Consider the following 16031-nt stretch of genomic DNA (forward strand, 5'->3'; position numbering starts at 1 on the left):
GACGAGTAAGCTTTCCAAATTTGCAGATGACACAAAGCTTGGAGGTGAGGTGGATAGCAGAGGGGGTGGTGATCAGATTCAGGAAAGTATTATTACTTGCATAGATTGGCAGATGTAATTTAACTTGAGCAAGTGTAAGGTGTTGGGGATTGGAAAGAACAATGAAAATAAGGGATTGCAGGATGTAAGGAGTAATTTTGAAGTGTGTCACACAGGAGAAGCATCTGGAGGTGGTAAAAGATATGGGAGGTAAGCAGGCAGCTCAAGGTAAAACAAATAGGGTTTCAGGAGAGGGATCAATTATAAATCAAGAGGTGGTGTTAACATTGTACAGGGATTTAGTGAGGGCCACATCTAGAATATTGTGTGCAGTTTTGGTCACCACAGTTCCGGAAGGACATAGATGCCATAGAGAGGGTTCAGCGTAGGGCTACGAGATTAATTCCGGGCCGAGCTCGACTCAGCTATGAGGAGCAGCTGAAGGAGACGGTTATGAGAAGATATGATAGAGATGTTTAAGATAATGAAAGGTAAAGATAAAAATAAGTGCAGATGAATTATTTATTCAACAGAGTAGACTGTGATAGGATCAGGGGCCATAGCCTGAGAGTAAAGAAGAGGAGAGTTAAGATGGTGGTAAGGCAGAGGACTTTCACTCAGAGAGTAGTTAATGCATGGAATGGTCTCCCTGGAAAGGTAGTGGCAGCAGAATAAGTAGATAAGTTTAAATTAGAATTAGTTACCTGGAAGTTATGGGGATGTTAGACTTTTTGGTAGTTTGAGCATTGATGGGTGATTGTGTGCATGTGTGTGGAGTGTTGTTGGTGGGGGTCTTGTCAAGGGGGGTTGTGTGGTTGATGTGTTTTTAACCAAGCCCGAGTTTTCCCCCTTAGAGGAAAAAAACCAACCAAACAAAAATATTTATTTCATTAATTAAAAACTTTTTTTTTGTATTTTCTTCCTTGGATCTTGATAAATTAGTGCGGTGTTCACGCAGGCACATTGGGATGAATGGCCTCCACCTGTTAGATTTCCTTGTAAATCCCATGTCAAACTTCTCATTGGGTATACAGGGTGATAATGCCATCGGTGAAGTATTCCCGTCATAATTGGTTCATTAGAAAAGTCAAACTTCATCCGAATCACAACCCACTGAAGTTTGTTGTCATTGGTCATGGGGTCTTGTGGCCATATTTAATTGAAAATGTTTCAAACAAATCTTCAGAACCCCCAACAGATCTCGATGAAACTTCATGAATATGATGGATTAGCCATGGGGAATACAGTTTAAAATGTATTTAGTGTTCATTTTGACACAATTTATCCTAAAGTGCACAAAAGGGGTTGTTAAATATCTTAACAAAGCAACAGATAATGCCAATATAAGTATAACCTGGTGTTGGCGCAGTGGTTAGGGCAGCCGCTTGGGATCCAAAAGGTCCTGAGTTCAAGCCCCGTTGGGCCACTGAATTAATACACCAGGGGGTTGACTCAGCCTGTCATCCTACCGAATTCGGCGAAATGAGTACCAGTGTACTGGGCCGGTGTATACCCCGGTTGAAATAGGTGTACCAGATCCCTGTGTCGCAAGAGGTGATCAGGGTTGCGTCAGGAAGGGCATCTGGTGTAAAACATGTGCCAAATCACTATGCGGATCATATGGATGATCCGCTGTGGCGACCCCTAACGGGAGCAGCCGAAAGAACAAGATATATATATATATATATATATATATATATATATATATATATATATATATATATATATATATATATATATATATATATATATATATATATATATATATATATATATATATATATATATATATATATATATATATATATATATATATATATAGTTATAGTTGCGAATTCACGCCCGCCGGCGTGCAAACGGCCACGTGACTCGAATCGCAGCACGTCGCCCACGGGACGGACAATTCTGTCGTGACCCTCTCGGACTAACGCCGGGAGGTAGTCACGGGTGGGCCTTTCGGACTCACCACGATCGTGCCAATCGGCCACCCGTGTGGGATAGGGTTGTTCGCCAAACTCGACCTACCTAAGTACCCACGCGGATGGTAGACCGGGCGATCGCACCTCGCCGCAGGTCGACTCCGGACACGGGCCGCTTAAGCGATCCGTTCCATGCTATCGGGATAACCGAGCGGTGTTATCGTCGGCCTCGACGGTTCCGATTAATTATTGGGCATATTAAGCCCACGACGAACCCATTACGTGAAGCAAGATGGAGATCCAATTAAAGAAAAGACGAAGCGAAACGGGAAAACAGTTCAACATAATGCAATTTTTTTCCACGGCACACGGAGAGCACACATATACAGTCAAACAGAATGCACATATCAAATGCAACAAAAGAAACAATGACGCAGAGATACTACCGACTAAGACCGACACACGGCAACACTTAAACAGTTTTACTTCACCAGATTGGCGCTGACACACATTTACTCAAAAGCAAAGGAAAAGAAAGCCACCCTCATAGGCAAGGGGGCAGACGGGCCCGTAGGCCAATGTATACGTGGGACCTGAAGGAGCGGTCAGGCCCGCGAGACCGGGGGGGGGGGGGTCTTACCCGCGTCCTCGTGATGAGCCGCAAATGTGGCTGCGCGGCAGTGCCCCGACTTCGTGCTCCTTTGCAGGTTTCGTTGGCACCGCTTGGAGTGGGGTGGGAACAGGGCCCCCTTTTCGCACTATCTCAGTGCGGGGGAAAAGGGGGGGGGAATTGTTGATGCCCTGGGGGAAGGAGAATGATTGGCTGGCTTGGGTCCCACGACGAGCGATCCCACCGCGACCTCGTCGCTGACCGCCGTCTTCCCTGCCTCGGACCCGAGCTCCTTGGACTCTTCCCCCAATTCTCCTCAGCCGACTGCAGAAAACCACCTTGACGCCTTCGCCTCCCGACTCCACTCCGCTCTCCAACCCGACTTGACTGCCTCCGTCTCCCGACTCCACTCTCTGCCACCAAAACTGACTCTCCGCCAACAACTCTTCTGCGCAACAATCCTTTGCGCAACAACTCCTCTGCGCAACTACTTTTCTTATTCGCCTCGCGCTCGCCGTTTTATAGGCCGGCAGGAGAAAACAATATGCACTATTTCCGGATCACGATGACCTCGGGGGCGGGGCCACGCTCGCCCATTGGACGGAGAAAAAGGGGCGTGAATCTCCCCTGATCCGAGAATTTGCATATCTCGATTCCAGACAGACGCGCCTGGAGGCGCGGCCAAGCCGCCCCGCGCTTCATAATTGGACGGATCAGAAGTGGGCGTGTCGCATTCCTGATCCGAATTCTCCTCAGAAAGGCCGCTATTTGCAGTCGCGGCTCGGCGCGTATCTTGTATGAGCCCAGGACAGCCCGACGCTCGGTGCTCACAGGTGGTGTGGGAATGGCCGCAGAAGGAGAGAGGTGAAGGTGGTGGAGGGCTTCCGGCGGTGGCCGATGGCCATGGTGCCGTTTGGAATGGCGGTGATGTGATGTTTGCGGGAGCGAGTTGTGAAGGTAAAGGTCGTGGCAGTTGGCGTTGTTGTTGTTGTCTGAGGGTTGGAGCGTGGTTGCAGTTGGTGACGATGGCTGGCATGGTGGTTAAGTTGGTTGCGGTTGAGACGTGGTTGGTTCAAAATAAAGATAGAACAGACAAACGGCTATCTCAAAGCATCGCAGCCCGAATGAATCACATTAATACCCTCTAAACAACGGGTTTGGGGCTAACTACACATGTACTTACAGAGATATCTCACCTACGGGACCTGAATGGTGGTTTGCGAATTTCCACAGCCATATATATATATATATATATATATATATATATATATATATATATATATATATATATATTTATTCGTATAACACCAGGAGGTTGACTCAGCCTGTCATCTTTCCGAGGTCAGCGAAATGAGTACCAGTTGGACTGGGCCCGGTGTATGCCCCGGTTAGAATAGGTGTACCATATCCCTGTGTGTCGTAAGAGGCGACCAGGGTTGCGTCAGGAAGGGAATCCGGCGTAAAAACCTATGCCAAATCATTATGCGGACAACAAAACGAATTTCCATACCGGATTGGTTGAGGCCCGGGTTACCAAAGACCGCCACCGGTACCGGTGGTCAGCAGGGTACCAGTGGAAATTGTGCTACTGCTGGGAGAAGAAGGAGAAGGAGACGGGGAAGGTGAGTCCGGAGGCAGTGGGAGAGGGGGAAGGGTAGAAGTGTGGAGGTGAGAGTTGGAACTCTGAATGTTGGGACGATGCAACCTGAAAGAGATAAGAGACTGTGTAAGGTGGTGGCAGGGGAGAGTGTAGCTCGACAGCATCGATTGGTGGTCTGGTGGGATTATTTTGGAGGTGAGGTTGAGGAAGAGAGTGAAGGCTGAACCAAGGACCAAATGGTGGAAGCTGAAGGAGGAAGACTGTTGCGTGGAATTTAGAGAGGAGGCGAGACAGGTGTTGGATGGGTGGGATGATTGGGCAAGTACAGCAGAAGTGGTGAGGGAGATAGCTCGGAAGGTACTTGGTGTGACATCTGGACAGAGGAAGGAAGATAAGCAGACTTGGTGGTGGAACGAGGAAGTACAGGAAAGTATAAGGAAGAAGGGGTTGGCGAAAAAGAAGTGGGATAGTCAGAGAGATGAAGAAAGTAGGCAGGAGTACAAGGAGTGGCGTAGAAAGGCAAAGAGAGAGGTGGCAAAGGTGAAGAAAAAGGCATATGACGAGCTGTATGAGAAGTTGGACACAAAAGAAGGGGAAAAGGATTTATACCGATTGGCAAGACAGAGGGACCGAGCTGGGGAGGATGTGCTGCAGGTTCGGGTGATAAAGGACGCAAATGGGAATGTGCTGACGAGCGAGGAGAGTGTGTTGAGAAGGTGGATGGAGTACTTTGAGGAGCTGATGAATGAAGAAAAAGAGAGAGAGAGAAGGTTGGAAGAGGTGGAGATAGTGAATGAGGAAGTGGGATGGATCAGTAAGGATGAAGTGAGGACTGCTATGAAGAGGATGAAAAGTGGAAAGGCGGTTGGCCCAGATGACATACCAGTGGAGGCATGGAAGTGTTTAGGAGAGATGGCAGTGAGGTTGTTAACCAGATTGTTTTATTAAAATCTTGGAAAGTGAGAGGATGCCGGAGGAGTGGAGATTAAGTGCACTGGTTCCGATTTTCAAGAACAAGGGTGATGTGCAGAGCTGTGGAAATTACAGAGGGATAAAGTTGTTAAGCCACACCATGAAGTTGTGGGAAAGAGTAGTGGAAGCTTGGTTGAGAAGAGAGGTGACGATTTGTGAGCAGCAATATGGGTTTATGCCAGGAAAGAGCACCACTGATGCAATGTTTGCTTTGAGAATGTTGATGGAGAAGTATAGGGAAGGCCAGAAGGAGTTACATTGTGTGTTTGTGGATCTAGACAAAGCTTATGATAGGGTGCCAAGAGAGGAGTTGTGGCATTGTATGAGGAAGTCGGGAGTGGTGGAGAAGTATGTGAGAATTGTGCAGGATATGTATGAGGACAGTGTGACAGTGGTGAGGTGTGCGGTAGGAATGACGGACCGGTTTAAGGTTAAAGTGGGATTGCATCAAGGATCGACTCTGAGCCCTTTCCTGTTTGCAATGGTGATGGACGAGATCAGACTGGAGTCCCCATGGACTATGATGTTCGCGTATGACATCATGATCTGTCAGGAGAGTAGGGAGCAGGCTGAGGCGAGCCTCAAGAGGTGGAGGTACGCACTGGAGAGAAGGTGAATGATAGTCAGTCGGAGTAAGACGGAGTACATGTGCGGAAATGAGAGGGAGGGTGGTGGTATGGTGCGGTTGCAAGGAGTTGAGGTGGGGAAGGTGGGTGGGTTTAAATACTTGGGATCAACTGTCCAAAGTAATGGAGAGTGTGGTGGAGAAGTGAAAAAGAGTGCAGGCAGGATGGAGTGGGTGGAGAAGAGTTGCAGGAATGATTTGTGACAGAAGGGTAGCTGCAAGAATGAAGGGGAAAGTACATAAGACGGTAGTGAGACCAGCTATGTTGTATGGTTTGGAGGCGGTGGCACTAACAAAAAGACAGGAAGCGGAGCTGGAGGTGGCAGAGTTAAAGATGCTGCAATTCTCGTTGAGAGTGACGAGGATGGATAGGATAAGGAATGAGTATATTAGACGGACAGTGCAGGTAGGACGGTTTGGAGACAAAGTGAGAGAGGCGAGATTGAGATGGTTTGGACATGTGCACAGGAGGGAAACGGAGTATATCGGGAGAAGGATGTTGAATATGGAGCCGCCAGGCAGGAGGAGAAGAGGAAGGCCAAAGAAGAGGTTCATGGATGCGGTGAGGGCGGACATGCGGGTGGTTGGAGTGTCAATGGAAGATGTGGAGGATAGAGCGAAATGGAGACGGATGATCCGCTGTGGCGACTCCTTACGGGAGCAAGCCGAAAGAAGAAGAAGAAGATAATAGCAATATAAGTGACATAGCATAATAAGGTGCATGGATGATACCGATTATACAGTATAGGCAATAATAGCATGATCAGTTATAGATGAAAGATGATATTTTTGGTCAGAATGACTGTTAAAGCTCGTATGAGAGCGAGCACAGAAACGCACAAGAATGGGAGCAGGAGACGAGAGGGAAGGAAAATAAAATCAGTGAGGAACAGAGATGTGAGGACATCTGTGGAACGAGGGAGGGAGAGGGTACACAGGGTAAACAAGATGGACACTACAGGGATTTTTTCAGGAAGGAAAGCAGGGAATTTGAAGGAGGTGGTTTTGGGGAGGATTAGCGGGGGATAGAAAAGATTGTGATTTTGGATGGGGGAAGATCAGAGATGGTGGTGAACAGCTGTTTTGAAGACCTGGAGATAAGAGTGGGATTGAAGAGAGTGTGGGAGTTTGTTCCGAAGGCAGGAAAAAAAGAGGGATGAAAGAGTGAAAGTGAGCAGTGATTCTTGATTTTGGGAGTTTTACCAGAAGGGGGCTGCTGGCGGACCTTGAGCACCCTGCGGAAATATGTGGGGGGAGGAGACACATATCTCTGTCTGAGTGTGGGTGGGGGGGGGCAAGGCCAGAGAGGAGATGGAAGAAGACAAAAACCACCGACCTGCCTGCAGTGAGAGACCCAAAGACCGAGCCTCATTAGAGATACCAATGATCCTAAATACCTTGGTTTCCACAGCGTTGAGCTAAGAAAGGGGAGAGGCAGGAGCACCAGCCCAGAGGTGAGAGCAGTACTCCATCAGGCTGTGAACTCCATTGGTTACTGGCTTTTCAGGCCAGCTTGGAAATGTGGCTTTACTAGGAAAGATCATTAGAGAGAGCGAGAAGCTTGAATGAAAGGACTTCAAGAGGATTGTTAAGAAAATAGATTGGGGGGGGGGGGTCCAGACGGTCCTTTCAGAGAGACATAGTGAGAGTGAGATTTGTCAGGATTAAAAGACATGTTCCACGTCTTGAACCAGCTTGCGATTTTATCCAGATTTGTAGAGTTAAGAAGCTGCTGCCTGCTGATCAGAGCGATGAGAGATGGTATGTCAGAGGGTGGAGTCATCAGCAAAGAGATAAAGAGGATTCTGCAGAGAGTCGGAGAGATCAATGATGAAAACCAGAAAAAGATCAGTGCCCAGAACGCTGCCTTGAGGAACTCCAGCCTGGACAGGAGGAGGGGATGAAAGAACTCCATTTCGGGCGACACGTTGACTGTGACAGGAGAGGAAGTCTGTGAGCCATGAGTGGAGATGGCCTTGGATACCATAGGAAGAGAGTTTGGTGAGCAGGGCAGGGTGCCAGACCGTATTGAAGGCACACAATATGTCTAGTCGTCCATGAGCAACATGGCCAAATTCTGGAAATTGCTACCATGAGAGGGCACCAGATTTTTTAGTTATTTTCTGTTACCTATATGTATCTGTAACTCAAAAACAGCATGATGGACATTTCTGGAGAGTAGCTTAGTTCCTGTACAGCTAAATGTGGGAGAGAGGGGTAGAAAACCAGGAAAAAAAAAAGATTAGGAGGAACATGTTTAAAAGTACAAACTTTATCAGACCATTTAAAATTGTTTCTGAGACTCATTGTTCATTATTATAAAAATGTACAGTTATCAAAACATGTTAGACCTCAAACTAATATACATTGTGAAGTTTTTTTTTTTTCAGAGATTTGAACCATAATTAACTGATTATATCTTCTATTATTGACCCAAAGCCTTGAGACGCAAACAGCACATCAGGTTTCACACACACACACACACACACACACACACACACACACACACACACACACACACACACACACACACACACACACACACACACACACACACACACACACACACACACACACACACACACACACACACACACGCACGCACACACGCACACCCACACGCACACACACACACACATTTCCTCACATACTTCATGGACATGACTTATTTATATTCAGGACACAAATATGATAATTACAGAGCTAAATCTTTCCTATAAACCAAAGATCACTATCGCAAGAATAACATTAAATTGACACGGTGACAAACAATATCATATCTTTCAAGTACATTTTGTTGGAAAGTCATGGTGATACATACACTTCTCTTCCCAGACATAGTAGTTCAAAGTAATACATGATCAAAACTCGAGGGGGAGCACTCGGGAGAGTGCAAAACCTCCGCCACCAATACTGCTGGGTCACTCAAGTGAACCTTATATCTTATTCATTAAATATGATGTCAACAGTGCTGACAGTTATAGTTCTTTTCTCCAACATTTTTTTTTTGGGGGGGGTGGAAAATCACTTAAAACATGTAGAAATGCAAAAAAAAGAAATCGAAATTTTGTTGGAAAAAAAAGTTGCAAAAATTTTTTTTTCCTCTAACAATTATTTTTTTGGGGGGGGGGGTTGGAAATCACTTAAAACATGTAGAATTGCAAAAAAAAACATTTTTTTTCTCTAACAATTTTTGGGGGAGGGGGTTGGAAATCACTTAAAACATGTAGAATTGCAAAAAAAAAAAAATTTTCTCTTAATTTTTTTTTTGGGGGGGGGGTAAGGTAATTTTTTGGGGGTTGGAAATCACTTAAAACATGTAGAAATGCAAAAAAAATTCTCTTTTTTTGTTGGGGGTAAATTTTTTTGGGGGGAGGGTTGGAAATCACTTAAAACATGTAGAAATGCAAAAAAAAAAATCTCTTTTTTTGGGGGGGGGGGGGTGGAAATCACTTAAAACATGTAAAAATGCAACAAAAGTTCTACTTTTATGGGGGGGGGGTAACAAATCACTTAAAAAATGTAGAAATGCAAAAAAAAAAATTTCCTTTTTTGGGGGGGTAACAAATCACTTAAAACATGTAGAAATGCAAAAAAAAAATTTTTCTCTAAATTTTCTTTGGGGGGGGGTAAGGTAATTTTTTGGGGGGTTGGAAATCACTTAAAACATGTAGAAATGCAAAAAAAAAAATTTTTCTCTAAATTTTTTTTGGGGGGGGGTAAGGTAATTTTTTGGGGGGGTTGGAAATCACTTAAAACATGTAGAAATGCAAAAAAAAAAATTCTCGAACAATTTTTTTTTGGGGGGGGAGGGACCAAGTCCAAAATTTAATGGCATGATCCTTGGACCATACCTAACCCCCCCACCAAGTTTCGTCGAAATCCGTCGAGGAGTTTTTTTTCCGTAATACTGTTCACAAACAAACAAACAAACAAACAGAAAGGGGTGAAAACAGTAACCTCCATCCATCTTCGAAGATGGCGGAGGTTAATAAAATATACTTCCAGTATAAATCCATGAATCAGACAATATCCATGACAACATCATGTTGTAGTTGTCATAACAGCCAGAGAGATGTCTACTTTGACAACAATATCATATAAAATCAGACAACATCAAATACATATGCAGTTCACATCTGTTCGTTCATTCATCATCACTCTCTGAACTGTCAGAATCCATGAAGTCATCATTTTTTTTTCTCATGATCCTTGGTAGGAACACAGACAGGGGTGACTGCTGGATGGCAAGATCACTCCCTCGTCAGCTTCCTGTGCCTGTTTCTGGAGACAGAGGACAGTATCTAGTTCTTCCAACTTTGAATAGGACACGCTGTGTCCCAATCGGTTCAAAACTCTGATCAGTTCCACGTTTCGAGTCAGTGATTCGACTCCCCCATGGCAACAAGATGTGCTTGGCAGGAATTGTCGCCCCTCCACTTACAGCATACGCACAATCTTGACCAAGGGATTGTATCACCCTCTGGAGTCGTGGCGTCCCTTCTGCTGAGTCACCAATGAGGAGAGTTCTGAGAAACAGCAGTAATGTTTCTGGAAGCTTTAAATATTCTACATTCAGTTCATCAGGTTTTGGAGGCCATGGCATCTTTGGTATGGATTTAATTTGGTCTCCGATGTATACTGCAGATTGCTTGATGACGTGTCTTATGTCATTTGTAGACTTTAGTTCCTGGACCTTAACCTTGAGCATAACATTATCTGTAAGGGCTTCAAGTGCAAGTGATAGATTATCAGAAAATACAAGAACCCTACCATTTGTCTCAGTGATGAAGTGGAGAGACTGACAAAATTCTGCCTCCAACTTACGGCGGATGTGATTTTTGGTCTGTTTCTTCACATCTTGGAAGCCATATTATGTTCTCATGGATTCTACAAGTTTGTCAGTTAGATGAGTCCGGCGAACATGATGAGTTAGTGAAAATAGTGTCCCTAGTGTGCTTGAACAACATCATGTATGCTTCTTGTTCGGCCACATCTTCGTTTGCCATAGTTGCAGTCACAGCTTTGGGTTTCTCATCCCTCGTGTAATTTCTGTAACAGGTCTTATGATAGTGGGCCTCTGCTGCCACGACTTCTCGTGACGTTACGGCCATAATTGTGTTGTCAAATTGCCTAATGGCTGCTTGTCGAACCTTGTCTTCAGAACGGAGCTCTAAAGACTGCATGAAGTGGTTCATTAGTTACTGGGGCCATCACGCAAGGATTTCCAGGGATCTGTGCCAGCAGAAGAGCCTTCTTTGGATGAAAGGCTGGCAAGTGTTTTCTTGTGAGTGAAAGAAGAACGACAGTTTCTATGATACCATAGTTTATGAAAGATACCATAGTTTTGAGTCATAATCATATTCACAGAGATTAAGGATGGCATCAAAGTTTTGTATCCTGGCAGCATTCTGAAGCGCTTCTATATGGACTGTGGATCCTTTGGGTTGGTGAGCTCACTCACTGCACAGACTATACAGGTCCTGTCCTCAACATGAGGCCTTTTGGGTGGCTTCTGAGGTGCATCCATTATATTTATTCACCTGTAATGACACAGAATAGAGCAATTATTTATCAATTGTAGATATAACAATAAATGCAGATAGTTAAGTCTTTGTTTAGCGTCACTTGGCATAGGCTGTGTGGCTTAGAAGTCAATTTCTAAGGTTGATTGGAAGAAGATATGAATTACCTTAAATAAATAAATCATACACACGCTTACAAAACTATATTAATCAAATTGAACTTAAATAATGCATTAGAAAGGAAAAAGGTTAATCATACCCAGCATCATCGTCAAATATGAGAAGAGTTGTGAATCTCAGCTCCCTGGATCTCATCTTGTCACTCCCCGAGGGATTCATGTTAGTGAACACTAGATGAATAATGTTATTAGGATTAATGCTTATAACTTAAATATCACCTAAATAACAACCTTTACTAGGATGATTTTCATAATGCCAAGAATTGTTCCTAAAGCTTTTTTCATAATCATATCTAAAGTGGACCTCAATGCCTATGCAATGCCTTTGGGACCCAACTTAGGCTCTAAATTATCAAATAGTGAGAAAAAACGTTTTGTCAACCAAACCTACCTTGTTCACATGCACACAATAGAAAACAACTCATAAAACAAGTGTTTTTTTTTGTCTTTATTCAAAACATATTTCATGGAATGTGCAATTTTTGAGGCTCAATCTGGTACCCGCTTCGCCATAAAAATCATGATATCTTCAAAGTCCCACACAAAACTTGAGCTACTCTACTGAGAAGTCCATCATACGCTTTTGTTATGTCCATGGGCATATACAATATACATGAGATAAAACAAACAAAGTCTGGTGCTCTCTCATGGTAGCAATTTTTGGATGGGCTCATGGACTATAGGGATACGGCTCTGATTTCATGTCCGGCATTGAGGACCTCCATCCATTGTTGGGAGAGCAGAAGCAACATATCCAGGGTCGAGTGACCTGGTCTGAATCGAAATCGATGATTGGAAATCAAGCCATTGGAGAAGAGGAAGGATTTCATGTCAAGCGATGATGGATTCCATAACCTTGCTGATGATTGGGAGAAGGCTGATTGGTCTGTAGTTACAGGGATCTGTTTTTGCATATTCTTATGCAGAGTTTGCAGATTTGCTGATTTCCAAGCAAATGGCAGATGACCTTGAGCAAATGAGAGGGTGAATAGAACAGAGAGAGGGTGAGCAAGAGCAGAGGAGCAGGTTTTTAGGACACGTGGGCTGATGCCGTCTGGACCGGTTGCAGAATCTTAGTCGAGGTTTGACAGCAAGCTCTCCACCTTGTCAGGAGAAAAGGACACAGAGTCCAGGAACAGCTGGGTGCGACTGGGTAAGGTGGATACAGAAATCGAAAGGACACAGAGTTCAGGGACAGCTGGGTGTGACTGGGTAAGGTGGGTACAGAAAGCAATGGGTTTGGGACACAAGATTTAGAAGCAATCACGGAGTTTAAGCGTTCAGCCTTTTCATGTGCAGTGTCAGCAGTAAGCGATTTGAGGAAATGGAGGAGGAACATACACCAGAAACAGACTTAACCAGATGCCACCAGGATTTGGAGAAGGGAGAGAGGTTTGAGAGTTCAGATTGAGATGAGAAAGATGTTGTTTTCTGGCTCTCCTGAGGGAAGATACACACTTGTTCCGAGCTTTATGGAAGGAACTAAGATTGCCCCCAGTTGGGTTTACTTTCCCTGAGGCAAAGGCAAGTTGTTTCAGGACAACTGCCTCGCCACAAGCTTCAGTGAACCAAGGGCGGGAGGAAGGGTAGGACAACTGAAGACGAGAGGGGATAAATCTGTGTATGAGGGAGAGCAAATTTCTTTGAAAGAATTCCCAGGATGAGTTGATGCCGGAGGAAGTAGAGATGGGAGACCAGTCTGGAAGTTTGATGGTTCCTTGAAGTCCCTGCCAGTCGGCCTGAGTGAAATGCCAGACTCGACGGCGGTGAGGTGGTTGTCATAATAGCCAGAGAGATGTCCACTTTGACAAGGATGTTGTAAGATGAACCGATTGTAGCGGAGGAAGAGCAGCAGATATTGTCAGGGAAATTTGTCAAAATCAGATCCAGAAGAGATGGAGTACCATTGGTTGAGATCCGGGTCGGGAAGTTGACCGATTGAGTCAGTCCCAATGAGTCGCAGAAAGTTTTTGCTGAAGTGCCATGGCAGGTGAGAGAGGTACCCACACCCAACCAACTGGCATGACGACAATTGAAGTCACCACATATGAGGAAGAGAGAGTTGGGGGAGAAGGGGGAAGATTGGAGGGAGGAGAGAGTTGAGGAAGAAGGGTGAGGGGGGAGTTTTTGAGAAAGGTGAGAGGGAAGCTTAGAAGGGGAAGAGTATAAAGGTTGCTTTGTGAGGGAGGGGAGACGATGGCACATCCAAGGTGGAGGAGGAGAGGTGGAGAGAGGGTAAAGATGAAACTTAGTAGAGGTATGGTGAAAAAGGGAGTGGGCAGGGGGAGGTGCAAGTTTTTAGGGGTGGGGAAGAGGGGGGAGTTGTGATGTGAGGAAGGAAGGACCATGTTTGTGGTGACAAGTGGACTGATTGAGAGTGTGAGATAGCTGTTGGGTTAGAATGGAGCCCACAGATGTTAGAACACCACACACTTTGGGACAACGGAGGAGGAGCTGATACTGAAGCAGAAGACAATAAAGAGGTGCCAAGAGCAGAGGTAGGATTAAGGGCAAGATGGGAGGGTTAAGGAGAGGGGATTACAGGTGAGGGGCTAGGAGGTAGATTTAAGGAGGTGGGATGAATTGACACAAGTTGGAAAAAAAAAGGACATTGATGGAACATGAACTGCAAACTGGGATTTTAAAAAATTTCAAGAAAAAAAATCGTGAAGGTGGATGCTGAATGTAGGTTGGCAGAGTAGTGGATGGTCGATTGGCTGAAGGAGGAGGAAGAGTCGATCGAAGGAAGTCACGTGAGGGAAAAGTTTTTTTTCTAATGTCTTTTTTTATTACTTTAAGACACCAGTGCGTGGCCGTACGTGCAAATAAAAACAAACAAACAAACAAAAAAAAAAACTTTAAAGTCACGTGCCAGAAACAACAACCACACAGGCCGTTCCTTCACTCTCACGTGCCCGTATGTGCAAAAAAAAAAACTTTCAAACCACATGCCAGAAACATCAACCACACAGGCTATTCCTTCACTCTCCCATGCCCGTACGTGCGTGGCCGTACGTGCAAAAAAATAAAATAAAAACTTTCAAACCGCATGCCAGAAACAACAACCACACAGGCCGTTCCTTCACTCTCACGTGCCCGTATGTGCAAAAAAAAACTTTCAAACCACATGCCAGAAACATCAACCACACAGGCTATTCCTTCACTCTCACATGCCCGTATGTGCGTGGCCGTACATGCAAAAATAAATAAATAATTTTCAAACCGCATGCCAGGAACAACAACCACACAGGCCTTTCCATCACTCTCACGTGCCCGTATGTGCGTGGCCGTACGTGCAAAAAAAAAAAAAATTTTAATAAATAAAAACTTTAAAACCGCATGCCAGAAACAACCACACAGGCCGTTCCTGCACTCTCGCGTGCCCGCACGTGCAAAAAAAAAAAAAAAAAAAAAAACAAAAAAAAAAACTTTCAAACCGCGTGCCAGAAACAACAACCACACAGGCCATTCCTTCCCTCTCGCGTGCCCGTACGTGCAAAAAAAACTTTCAAACAACCACACAGGCCGTTCCTTCGCTCTCATAAACGACGACTGGATTGGGGCATTGTGTTTATCTATAAATCTTCTTCCTCTTCTTCTTCTTTCGGCTGCTCCCTTTCGGGGTCGCCACAGCGGATCATCCGTATGATCCGCATAGAGATTTGGCACATGTTTTACGCCGGATGCCCTTCCTGACGCAACCCTGGTCGCCTCTTACGACACAGGGATATGGTACACCTATTTTAACCGGGGTATACACCAGCCCAGTATACTGGTACTCACTTCGCCGACCTCGGAAGGATGACAGGCTGAGTCAACCCCCTGGTGTATTAATTCAGTGGCCCAACGGGGCTTGAACTCAGGACCTTTTGGATCCCATGCCGCTGCCCTAACCACTGCGCCAACACCATGTGTGTTTATCTATAAATGCGCATAAGAAATCAAGAAATTGTTAGAATACGGTAAGTCATCACTATCCGGAAAGATAGTGGATGTGGCATGATCCGGAAAGTCCGTACGTTGTAAGCCGTAATGGGGAATGCGGCTGAGGATCTCTTCCCCAACGGCCATGTCTCCGCAGCAACGTGTCCTGTCATTGGTAACTAAATGGCGCCCTTTCCCCATCGGCCACGTCTCCGCAGCAACGTGTCCTGTCATTGGTTTGGTAAATAAATGGCCATAACTTGGGAACCACTTGTCCAATTAATATCAAACCTTGAAAAGGCACATACTCAGATCCCCAGCAATATACCTGGCAAGTTTCAATTAGATCGGACCAGTGGTTGTCGAGAAACAGTGGACACACACACACACACCTGGAATTATAGATAGATGAAATGGAGGGTAGAATTGAGAGGGATTGGAGGTGGGTGGAGGGAAAAGTGGAGAAAATACAAAAACACGATCATGCATACAAACAAGAAGCGTCGGCGACAAGGAAACCGGTGATGAAAAGACGTCGAAAACTCAACTCAACAATCAGCACAAGTTTTAACACGACCAAGTTGGAAACACACAGTAAATAAAGAGATGACTAGAAGGGCACTCGGTAGAGCGCATAC

At 45.1% G+C, this 16031-nt stretch overlaps 1 pseudogene; it reads right to left on the reverse strand.

The window, feature by feature from the left end:
* Positions 1-464: 464 nt before the first annotated feature.
* On the reverse strand, positions 465-11377 carry LOC147021137 (uncharacterized; annotated as a pseudogene).
* Positions 11378-16031: the final 4654 nt, after the last annotated feature.

The sequence above is a fragment of the Eptatretus burgeri genome, chromosome 8, assembly GCF_056783735.1.
Source record: "Eptatretus burgeri isolate ZD-2024b chromosome 8, Ebu_testis_v1, whole genome shotgun sequence".
NCBI classification, from domain to species: domain Eukaryota; kingdom Metazoa; phylum Chordata; class Myxini; order Myxiniformes; family Myxinidae; genus Eptatretus; species Eptatretus burgeri.